Source organism: Myxocyprinus asiaticus, chromosome 38 (genome assembly GCF_019703515.2).
Source record: "Myxocyprinus asiaticus isolate MX2 ecotype Aquarium Trade chromosome 38, UBuf_Myxa_2, whole genome shotgun sequence".
In the NCBI taxonomy this organism is placed as follows: Eukaryota; Metazoa; Chordata; class Actinopteri; order Cypriniformes; family Catostomidae; genus Myxocyprinus; species Myxocyprinus asiaticus.
The window spans coordinates 33612690-33628778 of record NC_059381.1 but is presented as its reverse complement, the minus strand read 5'-3'; the positions used below and the strand labels follow the sequence as shown (position 1 = coordinate 33628778).

The window sequence follows — 16089 nt, the reverse complement described above, 5'->3', positions numbered from 1 at the left end:
CCGAGATGCAGGTGCTTGACGTCACACAGGTTGGCACCCAGAGAGATATACAAAAAGTGATAAACATTCACTTTTATTAAATAATATGAGTCATGAGTCATTTGATAAATGAGTCAAAGTTCCTACATTACATGATATTAAAACTTGTTTAACAAATGTTTTCAGAGACAGGTGTATAAACACAGTAAATTAAACTCTCTTTGATAATCGCATACCTGTAGCACAAATGCTAGCATTGCGGCATTGTTTACCAATTGGGTTGCTGTTTTCTTAAACGTCATCTTCCGGGCATCTGACAATGGAATGCTTTTATGATCGGATATCAGAGATATCAAGTAGGAATATCCCACATTCCGACATGAATGGAACACAGCAATAGAACTCTTTTATAAAGTATTTTATGAAATCCCTATGGAAGAAATAAGCAATTGACGTAAGATGACACAATTTGCTCCTGGATTGTTCTAACTATACGAGCTCTACTTTTCTTCACTTAACACCTTCAATTTATAAGGACATTATAGTTATAAACTCTGTGTGAAGTGTAATAATAACATTTAGACTGAGCAGAGATGTCTTGAATAAATAAAGGATTAAGAAAATCTATGGTTTGTCTATATTTTCCAAGCGATTACTAGTATTTGTTGTCTGAGTACTTGGAACAGTTCTGCATCCATTTTCTTCAGGCTGCATATTCAATAATCATGCTTTCTGCCTCACTCTATGAATTGAATCCACATGAGAGCAGTAAAAGATGTTATAACCACTCAATGATAATTGAAAGCAATATATATGCAAGTAGATAGTGTAATTTGTAATGTTTACATTCTGCATTCATGACGCTAATGCTAAGGCTGCCATGCTAACCTTGGCCGTGGTATGCACCCGTTACCCTCTTTTATTGTATTTTATGATGGAATTTGTAAAAATAATCCATGTAAGATCATGAAAACATCTGATGCTTCTGCATCGATATATGGGTGTTACTACTGCAGACAGATAGAGGAGGATTAGTCAATGGGCAGAATATAGACAAAAGGATAACATTGAGGCACATCAATGTGTCACAGGTCTGAATGGCATACAGACTACTGATCCATCCAAAAACAAAAATCGCTATGATACCTTTGTGTTGTTGCTATCCTTCTCTGCTTTGTTGCGCATTCCACTTCTGGTTTAAATAAACATAGCGCAGCACCTCTGTTTTTCCAGAGTATCCGCATAACACAGAGGCCAACTGTAACGATGTTGGCTGCTAACAATGATGGCAATGACAAAGATGACATGAAGATTAAGAACCCAAGTGCAGTTTATTTACAAAAGTGAATGCCCTAACTATACACGTGAACTAAACATGAACATGCCATAAACATCTATACTCACATTCGTTCAATACTTAAACCCAGACACAATGGAAAACATGAGGCTTAAATACATGGACATGGGGGAACATAAACCAATGAACAAACAGAACTGATAACAAGATAATTAAACAATAAACCAATGAAAACATGACACATGAACATGGAGGGAAAACAGAAATCACATGACAAGGGAAACAGGAACTAAACATTTCAAAATAAAAGACATGAATCAACAAAATACACATGAAACCAATAGTGGTCCGATTAAAGTGTTTCAATTTCGGATGAAGCCAAGCTACAATAGCGTTATCTAGGTCTGTTAGTTTGATTTAGCAAAAAACAGACTGGTACAATTTCAATCGAACTAATGACATTTTACAAAGACTAATTATTGCTTTATTCTGCAATAAATTCAAACTTTTAAAGTGCATAAAGACACACTCAATGTAAATTTCCTTCCCTGTCCAAAAAGACCATCTGTTGAAAATAACCTGCAAAAAGGGCTCATTCTGAAATCATTGGATTTCTAAAGTCAGAACACCAAATTAACACATGAACGACCACATTTACATGTCAACAACACCTTAGTCTTTAGCAAGTCACAGTGAAGTAATAAGGGGAAGTAGGAAAGATACTATTAATCCTTAACAGTCCTATACTGTTTGGTAATTTTTACCGAAATCCCTTTTTCCGGTGTAATAAAAATTGTTTCCTTTATCTGAGCAATACAAGACTTAGTGAATTTTCCTCCGTTTGCCATCTGAACACACAAAACAAATTTGGACTTGATTAGATAATCTAAGTAGTCGTTAAAAAAATAAATAAAAAAATAAAATAAAAAACGACACCTTTTACTGTTCACAGGCAAAACTGACCAACCATAGTAAATTAATAGAAAAAAAATTTTGACTAACATTTCAAAGCGGTAGCACTGGTGCCGTGACCCAGCCTGTGCTTCTTGCAGCACTGTTTATGGGTATGTTCCATTCTGAAGTGATCATCCTTTATCATCCACTGTGAGAGCTTTGAAAGGCTAAAAGGTGTAGGGCTCAAAAACAAGGGTAATTCAGAACTCCCTATATAAGTAATTTTTATTGGAAATTCTGTTTAAAGCGATCTTACAGCATGACTATCATGATTGCTCTCCCTTGAAAATGCCTTTCAGAGGGTGGGTTATGCAGTTTGGAACGCAGTCTTTGGTGATCTGTGCGGCTAAGAGCTTGAGACAGGTCCACGTGTAATCACACATGCTCTGCTCTGATCTGTTCATTGAGTCGCGGTGACTGATCCAGGTAGAGCTGTTTTGTTTAGCTTTTGTAACGTTTGCCGTTTGGTATTTCTCATACGCAACAAAAAACCACAGCGCATAATCAGACAGTCGGACAACTTTGTAGTCACAGCAGTAAGACCTCTTGCAAAGTTTAATCGCACTGTTAGGAAAAATGCAACAATTTACTCCCAGTCTGGAGCCCTGTATAAATCAGCCACACTGCAGAACACACACACGCACACACACACACACAGAGAACAAAGAACAAAGTCTGAGTCTTCTGTTTTATACACTAATTGAATTTTCACAGTCCATTACTATTTATTGCTGTCCATTTTCTTAACATTATTATTAATTTACTTAATTATTAAATTTTGATTTTTGAAATAAATTATTTGTAACAAAATTATTATTCTATGCTTCTCTTTGTAACACCAGGTCAGATTTGACAGTAAGCATAATGTGACATTATTGCAAAAACTGACACTTTAATACAACAAAAACAAATGCTAAACATTGACAAATAATAGTTTGATAATGTCTAAATATATATCTTGATATATGACATAATTTGTGATATAATTTTCAATTACTACACAGTAGGTGGCTGCATAGAACACTGCAGCCATCTACTGGCTATTATTGTCATAACATGATTTTCAAGTCATGTTATTTATTTTTTTCACCAGATGGCAGCTATCTGCCCCCAATACATGACACATTCTCATATTTTCATCATGTTTCAACTTACAGAGTAGGCTTTTACTGTTTTGAAGTTACATAAATTTGTTTATTTGCATATGCAAATGGTGAAATCAAGAAATGTATATGTAAATAAGATCTAAACAATTCCAAAAGAAGTACTGAATTTTACTGATTTCACTTTAGGGAAGAAGAAATGTTATCATTCCTTAAAAAAAATAAAACAATTACACCTGTATGGTTTCTGGTCAAAAATGACAGAAACAGTAAAGTACACTTCTTTAACAGAATAGGAGGGTTAACAGGATATGAATGATACGATTCACCAAACTTTGTGCTGTTCCTGGCTGTGGGGTTTCACGTGATATGTCACCACAAAATTATTAAAAAAAGATGACATGACTCCTAAATGGACTGAGGCCATACAGGCCGACAATAGCATTTCAGGACCAGACGTCTCTGCTGAAAAGTTCAGCTTAACCAGCATGCAATTCCAATGCAGGTCTAGGCTGGTTTATGCTGGCTAGTGCTGGTTTGGTGCTGGTCTAGCTGGTGGACAATGCAAAACTTCCACCAAGCTGGTTCACCAGTATAGTTTTTCTGGTAATGCTGTTTAAGATAGTCAAAAAGTCATGTTGGAACACAAGCACACCAGTGTCCCATTTTGTGGACCAGATTTAAAAACACAAATTATGACCTATTTCGGCAGGGGTGACCTGGCCAGGTCTCGTCTGAGACATCCGAATACATACTGTAAATGATTGTCTAGCTAGCACTCTCTACTTTGTGTATTTCTCCTGCTGACTGCATGCAAATTGAAATGAGGATTGTCAAATAATCCCACTTCTGAGGAGTCAAAACTGCTGAGTCATCAAGGAATACCAAATACTAAGGTTTCAGAGAGCTCAGACATCTTTTTCCCTACTAGAAAAAGGCAACACTTTTCTTCAGTCATCCCAGTCTGATGTGTAAATCTGGATTTTTCACTTCTCCTGTTCTTCACCATACTGGCAAATGTAAAAGAGGCTGAAGTCAGAGACAGTCACAGTTAAGAGGTAATCTTCATCCTTTGCTCTTTCTATGGGATATTAAAAACAATGGTGTATAAGGAAGGGCAAGGTTAATAACAGCAACCTGCAGTCCTTGGTTGATGAGTCATGACTCATTTCGATTAAAACAGGTGGTCAAATGTCAGAGACACCAGAAGAGGGTCCAAAATTCTGGAATAGCATTGACACCCTCCGCCTTCACGAATAAACAAATAAATAAGTGAATGAAAATTAATTCAATTTAAGAATGCAAATTTCAGTTGCCTGATAATGGACAAGCAGTTTTGAAGTCTTGGGAACTTGCACTAGTTTTAGGTCAGGAATAATGGATGGTTGTGAGAACAACAGCACAAACTAATAATGCTTCCCAGTAACTTTAATCACTTCGGCACCATTCCTCTAAAGTAAAAGGCTAATGCAGAGCATTAATCTTTCCTGGAAGTGAGCGGACCCAAATCTAGAGAGGGAGCGGATGTGAACGAGTACGGTACACCTATTCACCTCTACCGACTCCTCTCGGTTTTGCAGAGGTCTTGTTTTCTCGCTCTGAGCACTGCATTTGGAGCTATAATTGTAAGTGTGGACTGAGCAGAGCTCACAGGCTAGCTGAAAATGGCTACCTTACAAAAAAAATGGCTCATCTCCTGACCTCCTCACACACACGCTCTTGATGTGCACACCCACTATTGTTGGCATGCACAGGATTGTAGGATTTCATAGGCAGCGAAAGATACATCTATGCTGCCTTCAAAAATCGATCAGATGAAGATGTCTCAGTAGACAGGATATGAACGTACACTGGATTCGGACATGCCTTGATCCCTTCCTACCTCCATATACAGCCTCCAGAGGCAGAATTTTCCTGATTCCGGATGCAGTTTTTGTTTCCACAATCATCTCCTGTGGCTTAGTGGCGATTAAATCTTCTACTAGCGATTCTTTGTGACAGCAATGGCTCAACTGTGAGTGCTGCCACCTTGTGGACCCACTATTTAGTGCAAATAGTTCCGTACTGCACGTTCAGAGTGAGCCCGGTTAAAAAGATCAGGCCATACATGTTCAGTGCTCAGGCACTCTGCTATTGATTACATTTGCGTCACGCATCTTGTATGCATGCGCTTAGCGTTCGCGTCTGACCGAAGTATACTTTGGGATTTAACCTATCATGTTTCTCATCTGCCACTGCCCTCATCACTATGGCATTGCCATGAGATCTGGGCTACTGTCTTCCAATCTTTAATGTGTTTTTCAATCTGTTCCAGTCCATTTCACAGCTGTTTTTCTACTTGTCTCTCAGGGGTCTGGCTACACACAAAACACAGATGTGCTAGACACAATGCTATATGAGTTAATTTCTCTCACTGCTGACTCATTTTAAATATCCTTTTAAAATGGACAGACAATTCCAAAACATAAACTAGTGTTAAGACCCTTGGTTGTAGCTTGTGATACTGTTCTCTTCTGAGGTGACTCAGAGGTGCCAACACAAACGAAATGTCAACCCTGTCCAAACTGAGACATATTTGTACTTGGCTGGTGTTTTGTCTATCCCCTTTTCATCTCCAGATATTAGAAAGCTCTTGACCATTTGAAATCCCATCGCCATTCACTTTCATTGTATGGAAAGGAACAGCATAAACATTTTACCTAACATCTCCTTTTGTGTTTCACAGGTAAAAGAAAAATAATTTGGGTTTGAAATAAGATGAGGATGAGTAAATGATGACAGAGTTTTCATTTTGGGAAATGTTACTTTAACATTTTGAGGAAAAGTCTGCAACAAAAGGTTTGATAAGATGCTGAGCAGCTCAGAAGGGTTAAATAAGCAGCTTGTAACTATTGGATCTACATGATAAAGTGTATTCATACATACTCAATGTGTTTGCTTACTAAAGCCTCTCTTTCTCTCTCTCTCACACACACACACACACACACACACACACACTCTCTCCCCCTCAATAAACAGGCATATGCCTCTCACCCATTCTTGCTTTGAAAGGCGAAGCAAACTCACTTGTATTAGGAACTGGTTGCATAAGAGAGCTTTACTGTTGAGCGCATTTATAAAGTAACTTCGTGCAGACCATAAAAAAAATCGAAAAATATATTGACAAACGATTTGTCACGATATGAAAATCAGCAGACAGAGCAAACTGCACTAAACGCACGCACGAAGTGTTATCAATACAATAACGTAATGTGACAAATCATATTTCCGACACAAAGCTTTATTTTCCAGTATATATATATATATATATATATATATATATATATATATATATATATATATATATATATATATATATATTCATTCATAATAGGCTATTAAAGTCCCGCATGACAAAAAGTAATACGTTTCTATCCGATAAATTCGTAGCCTATTTCACATCGAAATAATCGAAAGGTTAAGGTTATTCATTGTAACAATTGCAATTCATTTTCTTGCACCGTTTCCATTACAAATGCGATTATAAAGCCAAGTCTTAAAGGGTAAAAAAAAAAAAAAAAAAAAAAAAAAACGTTGACTTTTACCTTAGTAAAGCAATGTTTATGTCGCATTATTCGTTATTACAACTGTGTGAATCGATAGAGTAAATACAAATTCGGCTTATTAAATGGAAAGGGTAAGAAAACAACCTTTACAAACAATTTCTGTGAAATGATTTGAGTGATATCTCCTCTCAGAGTCGTCAGTCTTGCCCGTGAAAAGCTCTTGCTGCCTGGTCAGGTTCACCTCAGCGCATCTGTAGTCTGCTGTGTCGAAAGGAGACCTGTTAAACCTTCAGACAAATGACGTGCTTCTTACAAAAACACACTTACCCTTGAATAAAACACTGCGGGTTTTTACAAGTACGTATCTTTAACGCCGTTCCCCTATCTGCTAATCTATATGGCAAGCATTTTACGCACCATTCAATGATTAGAAAATGAAATGCACCTCACCAGAGATAAATCCTTTTCTTTTTCCGACGGACTTCACTTTCTTAGCTCTGGCAGTTGCTTTTCCCCTCTGTGTTTCCACTTGTTTTCCAGGAAATTCTTTATGTCCAATGAGTGAATTTTAAAGTATTTGCCTGTGGTGCTGAAAAGAGGGTAGTGGGGGAGCGCTGGCAATGTTGGAAAGCCTGCCCTATTGAAACTAACCTTCCCGCCCCTCCTCTCATCACGCGCAGATTGGTGCTGGATGGCGGCAAATTTCCCGCTCGTCGGAGGGTTTAAAATCCTTTGCAGCGGATCATTGTCGAGGCAGATGACCATCGATTAACAGTAGGGAGTGCAGTGGGGATGGGCGATACCACTTATTTTCTTTTCGATCCGATACCAAGTTTTATCAAGGCCAATATCGCCAATGCCTATACTAATATCAATAGCTCTATTAATCTTTCTTTTATCATTATTATTATTATTATTATTATTATTATTATTATTAGTTCTTTGGATAAAAATTGGCATTTAAATATTATTTTTAAAATTTATATTTACTTAGCAGGCTAAAAATGGAACATTATTAGACTTTTGTTTAACCTTTTTTTTTTTTTTTTTTACTACAGTAACATTTATATCAATATTATAGATCAGTGATAGTAACCATTAACCATTTTTTTACAGTCATGGTTACTAGAATATTACTGTGGTAAAACCAGTGCCCGATGTGGTCTTCTGCTGTTGTAGCCTATCCGCCTCAAAGTTCGACATGTCGTCCATTCTAAGATGCTATTCTGCTCACCGTTACCGTAGCCTTTCTGTCATCTCAAACCAGTCTGGCCATTCTCCATTGACCTCTCTCATCAACAAGGCGTTTCCATCTGCAGAACCTCAGCTCACTGGATGCGTTTTGTTTTTGGCACCATTTGGAGTAAACTCTAGAGACTGTTGTTCTTGATCCCAGGAGATCAGCAGTTACAGAAATACTCAAACCAGCCCATATAGCACCAAAAATCATGCCACGCTCGAAATCACTGATACGGTTAATGTGAGCATAAACTGAAGCTCCTGACCTGTATCTGCATGATTTTATGCATTGCACTGCTGCCACACAATTGGCTGATTAGATTATCACATGAATAATAGGTTTACATGTGTTCCTTATAAAGTGCTCCTTGATTGTATATGGATACTAGAGTATTACTCTAGTAAAGCCATTGATAATTGTATAAAAACCATGGTTTCCAAAAAACTATGGTTATGCTCGTTGTTACTATAGTCATGGATCCTACAATATTACTATAGTAAAGCCATGGTTCATTTTAGCAAGGCTATAATTTATTAACAACAATTAACATTACCAATGTTTGATCAAATTTTAATTTAAATAAACTTATAGGCAAACCCATTCAAATACATGTCACAAATAGATTGGTCATTATTTAGTGTGAATTAACTCCAGAAGCTGTTGTATTTTTGTCATTACCTCAGCCAACCACTGCTCCCTCTTGTTTGAAAGAGTGCTGAGCTGTGCGAGCACCGTATGTGACTGCACTTGTCTTTTAGCAGTTCTGCATGTTAAGATGTGCAGAAGAACAAATACTTTGTATCCTACGCTATCTGCTAATGTAATGTTTTTTCCAACTTTGAAGCATATAATATGCATTTCTTTTCATGGTAACTGAATAATATTATCACTAGTTTATAAAACTAAAAACTTTTTTTTTAATCTGAGGATCGATATTCTTGATACAACATCAGTATCAGAAATATCGATACTTTAGGATCGATCTGCCTATCCCTAGAGTGCAGCAGCACTTAACGATTCTCAAGCTAACAAATTCTTAAAACGTTTTCCAAACATTGCATTGTGGTTGTGGGAACCGTAGAAATATCTTGTGTCAGTAGAACAATATTTAAGGGTTGGCATAACATTCCTGAAGATGTGAAATCTTAATATGCCACTGAATATTCAGTGTAGCTGTACAGTTGTGCTCAAAAGTTTACATACTCTTGGAGAATTGTTTTTTTTAAAGAAAACATGAGTGAGCAGGCAAAACACATTTCTTTTATTTCTTATGGGATTCATATTAAACTCTAGGTTATAACAGAGTGGCACAATCATAAAACAAAACATGGCAACAAAGAAAAAAATGAAATGACCCCTGTTCAAAAGTCTGCATACCTTTAGTTCTTAATACTGTGTATTGCCCCCTTTAGCATCAATGACAGCGTGCAGTCTTTTGTAATAGTTGTCTATGAGGCCCCAAATTCTTGCAGGTGGTATAGCTGCCCATTCGTCTTGGCAAAATGCCTCCAGGTCATGCAAAGTCTTTGTCGTCTTGCATGAACTGCACGTTTGAGATCTCCCCAGAGCGGCTCGATGATATTAATGTCAGGAGACTGTGATGGCCACTCCAGAACCTTCACCTTTTTCTGCTGTAACCACTGGAGGGTCAACTTGGCCTTGTGCTTAGGGTCATTGTCATGCTGGAAAGTCCAAGAGCGTCCCATACGCAGCTTTCATGCAGAAGAATACAAATTGTCTGCCAGTATTTTTTGATAACATGCTGCATTCATCTTGCCATCAATTTTCTCAAGATTCCCCATGCCTTTAGAGCTCACACACACCCAAAACATCAGTGAGCCACCACCATGCTTCACAGTGGGGATGGTATTCTTTTCACTATAGGCCTTGTTGACCCCTCTCCAAACATAGCGCTTATGGTTGTGACCATAAAGCTCTATTTTGGTCTCATCACTCCAAATTACAGTGTGCCAGAAGCTGTGAGGCATGTCAAGGTGTTGTCAGGCATATTGTAACCGGGCTTTTTTGTGGCATTGGCGCAGTAAAGGCTTCTTTCTGGCAACTCGACCATGCAGCTCATTTTTGTTCAAGTATCGTCGTATTGTGCTCTTTGAAACAACCACACCATCTTTTTCCAGAGCAGCCTGTATTTCACCTGAGGTTAGCTGTGGGTTTTTGTTTGTATCCCGAAAAATTCTTCAGGCAGTTGTGGCTGAGATCTTTCTTGGTCTACCTGACCTTGGCTTGGTATCAAGAGATCCCCGAATTTTCCACTTCTTAATAAGTGATTGAACAGTAATTACTGGCATTTTCAAGGCTTTGGATATCTTTTTATATCTTTTTCCATCTTTATAAAGTTCCATTACCTTGTTATGCGGGTCTTTTGACAGTTCTTTTCTGCTCCCCATGGCTCAGTATCTAGCCTGCTCAGTGCATCCATGTGAGAGCTAACAAGTTCTATACACAGACACTAATTGCAATTTAAAAAGCCACAGTGTGGGAAATTAGCCTTTAATTGCCATTTAAACCTGTGTGTGTCACCTTGTGTGTCTGTAACAAGGCCAAACATTCAATGGTATGTAAACTTTTGATCAGGGCCATTTGGGTGATTTCTGTTATCATTATGATTTAAAAAGGAGCCAAACAACTATGTGATAATAAATGGCTTCATATGATCACTATCCTTCAATAAAAGTCAGGTTTTTTTTTTTGCATGATCAGTCATATTTTCAAAATCAATGCCAAAATGTCAAAATTTCTGCCAGGGTATGCAAACTTTTGAGCACAACTGTATATGAAGCACTGCCCAAACCAAGCAAATTCGCCTGTCAAAGTTCACCAAATTTGAACTCCACGCAAAATCCGCGAGGGGAAATTTTTCGCTTCTGCAAGACAGGGACAGTTCAATAGGCCTGGCCCCCAGTGGCCCCCTAAATTGGAATGGTAGAATGGTAAGAGTGGTTTTCTTATTTTTCATCCCACTGATAGTTCAGTGACCCAACATCATAGTAAATAGACCAAACATATTATATTTAAACAAAATATCAATGCATTATGACTGCATAGTAATATTTAGCGTATTAAATATTAAATATTTAGTAATATTTAAAAAATCAAATATTCACTTATGGTGCATAAGAGACCGTCTGAAAAGTCCACACAAATTGCAACTGCCTTGCATGTTCTGTCTTAACTTTACTTCACTTTAATTGAATTAATTAATTAATACTTGGACACCTCCAACGTTTTAGTGTTGTGGGTGGAATTTTCAGACGGTCCCTTACAAGCGCTAGTCAATGAAAGCCCATTGGAACATTTTTAGGCATAATTCTCCAGCTACAACAAGCGTTGACCGTTTGAGTTCAGTGTTTTATGCCTGTATGATATTGTCATATTCTTTAACCTAATTGTGCTAATGATGTCGTTGTAAAATTGTCGGCTCCAGAGAGTGCGTGTAGGAGAAACCGAATGTCAAATGAATAACGAACCAATAACTAACTTCTGGAGATAAGGTAGAAGTTTCAGCGTTTCACATCTTTGGACCTACCAGCTCCAGTTTCAGTTCTACTTAATGTGGATTATAGGCCTGCGTGCTGGTGTAAATGGAAGTGTAAGTTAAGTTCCTTTTATTGCGCAATTTCCCACGTTATTATCACGAAACCCGATCTGGATCTAATTTTCTGCCTTACTGAATGCACCTGAGCCCAACTCGTTAGAGTTCGCTCTTATTTGGCAAGCATTTATTATAAAATATTTTTTGTATGTATCTGTCATGTTTTAATTTCTGGAACAACATACAGTACACACTTATTATTTATTTATAATGAGGTATTTTTTTTCCCACTTTCTTTAAAGGTGCAATATGTAATAATTTACTGTACTAAAGCATACAATTATCATAATATGTTATCAGAGATTTTGAAAACATGCCAAGTTGAAATACTGGCTTTTCTGAAAACAGTGCTAAATCCAGTATATTCTACTTTGAAATGTCCATTCCGGGCCAGAATTTCTGTTTGTGTTTTGGCTTGTGTGATCCCCGCCACTGCCCAATTCCTAATAGTATTTCGACACCTCCGGTTGCCAGATTTGAAACAAGTTAGCGGGCAAACACAGCGCGCTGCAGCTATGGAAGCCAGCAATACATCTAGCTAACATTGACAGAGTTATAAAAAATACACATGAGCTGGTTTATAATTTGCAAACAATAAAAACATTGCAAACATATACACTACCGGTCAAAAGTTTTGAAACACTTACTTATTCTTAATGATAATAATTTTTTTTAATTTTTTTTTCACATTTAGAATAATAGTAAAGTCATCAAAACTATGGAATAAAATAAATGGAACTATGGGAATTATGTTGTGACTAAACAAAATCCAAAATTAATCAAAACTGTGTTATATTTTAGCATCTTCAAATTAGTCACCCTTTGCCTAGAATTTGCAGACATGTACTCTTGACATTTTCTCAAACAACTTCTTGAGGTATCACCCTGGGATGCTTTTTAAACAGAATAGAAGGAGTTCCCATCTACGTTGGGCACTTATTGGCTGCTTTTCTTTATTATTTGGTCCAAGTCATCAATTACATTTTAGTTTATAATGAAATAAATTAATATGGTGGCACAATTATATTTTGTCTACAAAACTAATTTCAAAAGCATATGCCTTCAGATCAAAAGATTTTTAAGATCATGTGAAACATTTCAGTCAAGTGTTTCAAAACTTTTGACCGGTAGTGTACATTAGCTGATCAACTTACAGTAAGGCTAGTTGTTTGCCATTGTCAGTTTGCTCGTTCCTGTTGCGTGTCCTCAACCTGGCAACCCGCATGAGCTTTGGGTCTGGGGAGGAAGGGGCGGGGGAGACAACTCTCTCCAATATTTTGAATTTGGACTGCAGTGCCCATTTTAAACGCTTGATGTCAATGTTACATATTGCTCCTTTAATTTAATGTTATACACTACAATGCAGAAACAAGAAAAATGTAGTGCAACAAGTTTGCCAAAACAAGTGAGTGACTGATGAAACGGGTATGAAGAAACAGCAGCTAGCGTTATATAGGGCCACACCGCACCTGCAATGGCAAATTTATTATGAATAAATACACTTAAAAACATAATTGGAACCATTTATAAATCACCCCACTAAATCCCAAATAAATGCCTTACTTTCAGTGAGAAAGGGTCTTATACACTAAGCTCACCACATCAACGCACTTCAACCTAATAATATTTACAGATTAATATTGGTATGGTTGGGTTCAGGTGCAAGAATAAAAAGCAAACGTGCAACTAACCAGGAGAGAGAGAGAACAAAGCTGTAGGGTTGATCCTGCTTCTCTTGCAAACGAAATGCAAGAGAAGCACTAGATAGTTTACAGGGAAGATAACAAACACAATGTCCTCATTATGAACACCATTTATTAACCAAATACTTAACGCGCGGTGCACCAGTCACAAGGGAGAGGTTGGAGAAGTTCAATAATGGAGAATTTAGCTTAATATTAGCAACCACATTCTCTAATAAGAGGCGCACACCAAGTGTGCTCAATAAGAAATGCGCAGACACTGACAGACATAATGATTAAAAAAACACATTAAAGCCATCTAATTGGTCACATATAATTATGATGCATGCAACTCGTAATTGAGATAGATACATACATTTAAAAATTAACTTGTTACACTGGACCATTTAAAATGAACTATAGTTAATTTAAAAATATGCTTAAAATAATTTTTTTGATATTAACATTTTATTGATTCACAAAACAGGACTGAAGAAACAGAACATACACATGGAATCAAATTATATATCCCTCCCCCTGAACACCCCCCCCCCCCCCCCCCACACACACACACACACTACAAACATCCAGTGGTCTAACACAAAATGAAAGTATACACACAAATACAGATACAAAAAAGTAAAAAAAAATTTTAAAAAACAGACAAGAGGAAACACTTAAGAATAGATAAAAAAAAAAAATAAATCATACATTTAAAACTACAAATCTCCCTCCACTGCCCTCCCTGAGAACCCTCCACAATGGCCAAATAGTTGCACCATTTTTTAGTAAACACATCCATGCTACCTAGCCTTCTATACGACATTCCCTCAAATGCCGCCACCCTGCCCATCTCTGTGTGCCACTATCGAAACGAAGGTGCTCCAGCCGACCTTCATCCCCTAAGATAAATTTGTCTGCCAACCATAACACTGGCTAGGATCCAATTTTTTAAATGTATTTATCCCCTATATTAATGACTGCCTCATCACCTAAAATACAGAGTCTGGGGCAAAATGAAATTTGAGTTCCCAATACATCACAGATAAAACTCTGAACACTCAACAACAATTCTTGGATCTTAACACACCACCAAAAAACATGGGTTGTGTCCCCATCTTCTGATTGGCATCGCCAGCATGTGGGTGTGTCTTTAAGAAGAAGCCTATACAATCGAGAGGGGGTCCAATAGAATCGATGTTATATCTTAAATTGCATAAGGCACACCCTTGTATCTCTAGATGTAGACTTGACGTTTTTTAGAATCTTAGCCCACACTCACTCCTCCAATACCAAGTTTAAATCTTTCTCCCATAGTCACTTGAGAGAAGTTGAAACTCCGTCCCCCAGACTCTGAATTAGCAGGGAGTAATACACTGATGCCTCATGACCTTTTCCAAAGGCAGCAATCACCAGTAATCAAGGCAGTGTCTGCAGCTTTAGGGGGGGTGTATGCTACTCCCAAAAATTGTACAGAGCAATTGAGACCTGGGAATCCCAAAATGTTGAACCATATTTTCTAAGGATCTCAACACTCCACTCTCATATAGGTCACCAAGCGTATTAACCTCCCTCACAATCCACTCTGTCCAGCATAAAGGGGACTTATTAATACATAATTTTGGGTTCAGACATATGCTTGAGGCAACATTTAAATAAATGTCTGAATTAAACTTTCTGGACACTTTTGTACATACCACATGCAAATGCGAGATAACGGGGTGTAATTTAACTTCTCCGGTAAGTTTGATAGAAAGGCTTTGCAGTGGCGAGATAGGGGCAAGAACCTCCTGATCATGAAATGCCTAATGTTATCAGAAGAGTTACGGCCCCGAATAAATCCCACCTGATTTTTATGTATAAGAGATGTCATAACTTTACTTAATCAGTTAGCCAAAATTTTTGACAATATTTTAATGTCTAGCTGTATCAGGGAAATTGGATGGTAACTCTTACACTCACTTGTATCTTTGTCCTTTTTAAGAATCAGACTGATCCGGGCTTGTGTTATGGCTGGTGGAAGCTTTCCATTCTTTAATGTTTCCGTATAAACTTCTAGCAAAAGTGGAGCCAGTTCTGTAACATAAGATCTAAAAAATTCAGCAGCAAAGCTGTCTGGCCCCGGAGTCTTGCCTGTAGGCAAGGCCTTAATTACCACGCCAAGCTCCTCCAAGTTTATCTCAGAATCAAGAGAATTTTTTTTTTTGCTCAGACGTAAGTTTAGGAAGTTCTAATGGTTCCACAAAGTTTCTAATATCTTCATCAGTAGACGAAAACATGGAACTATAGAGATCAAGATAGAATTCTTTAAAAGCATTATAAATATCATTGGCCGAGGTAAATATTTCACCACCAGCAGATTTCACTGAGGGAATGGTAGAAAAGGACTCTCTCTGTTTTATATATCTAGCCAGAAGCTTCCCTGTTTTGTCCCCGACAACAAAGTATGACTGTCTTGCCCTGAATAGCCAAAACTCCACCTTCCCTGACAAAATAGTATTATATCTGTATTTCAATCGGGTCAATTCTCTGAGACCATTAGCTGACATTCGGCACTTCAGTTCTGCCTCGGCACTTTTAATATTCCCTTTAAATTTCACGAATTCTTGTGCTTTAGATTTTTTGGTGAATGAGGCATACTGTATGATCCGGCCACTAAGAACCACCTTAAGTGCC

The 16089-nt window shown here is 37.5% G+C and overlaps 1 protein-coding gene across 4 annotated transcripts in view; it reads right to left on the bottom strand.

Moving 5' to 3' along the window:
* LOC127429346 (gamma-aminobutyric acid receptor subunit alpha-3-like) overlaps positions 1 to 7488 on the bottom strand; it is a 327245-nt gene extending 319757 nt beyond the window's left edge. Inside the window, exons 1-2 of one of the 4 annotated variants that reach the window (XM_051678328.1) lie at positions 7329 to 7488; positions 7023 to 7165 (exon numbers count right to left, since the gene is read on the bottom strand). The gene's annotated coding sequence lies outside the window, so the exon portion shown is untranslated. The remainder of the gene's footprint in view (positions 1 to 7022; positions 7166 to 7328) is intronic. The other 3 variants (XM_051678324.1, XM_051678325.1, XM_051678327.1) reach the window with 3 other exon arrangements.
* Positions 7489 to 16089: the final 8601 nt, after the last annotated feature.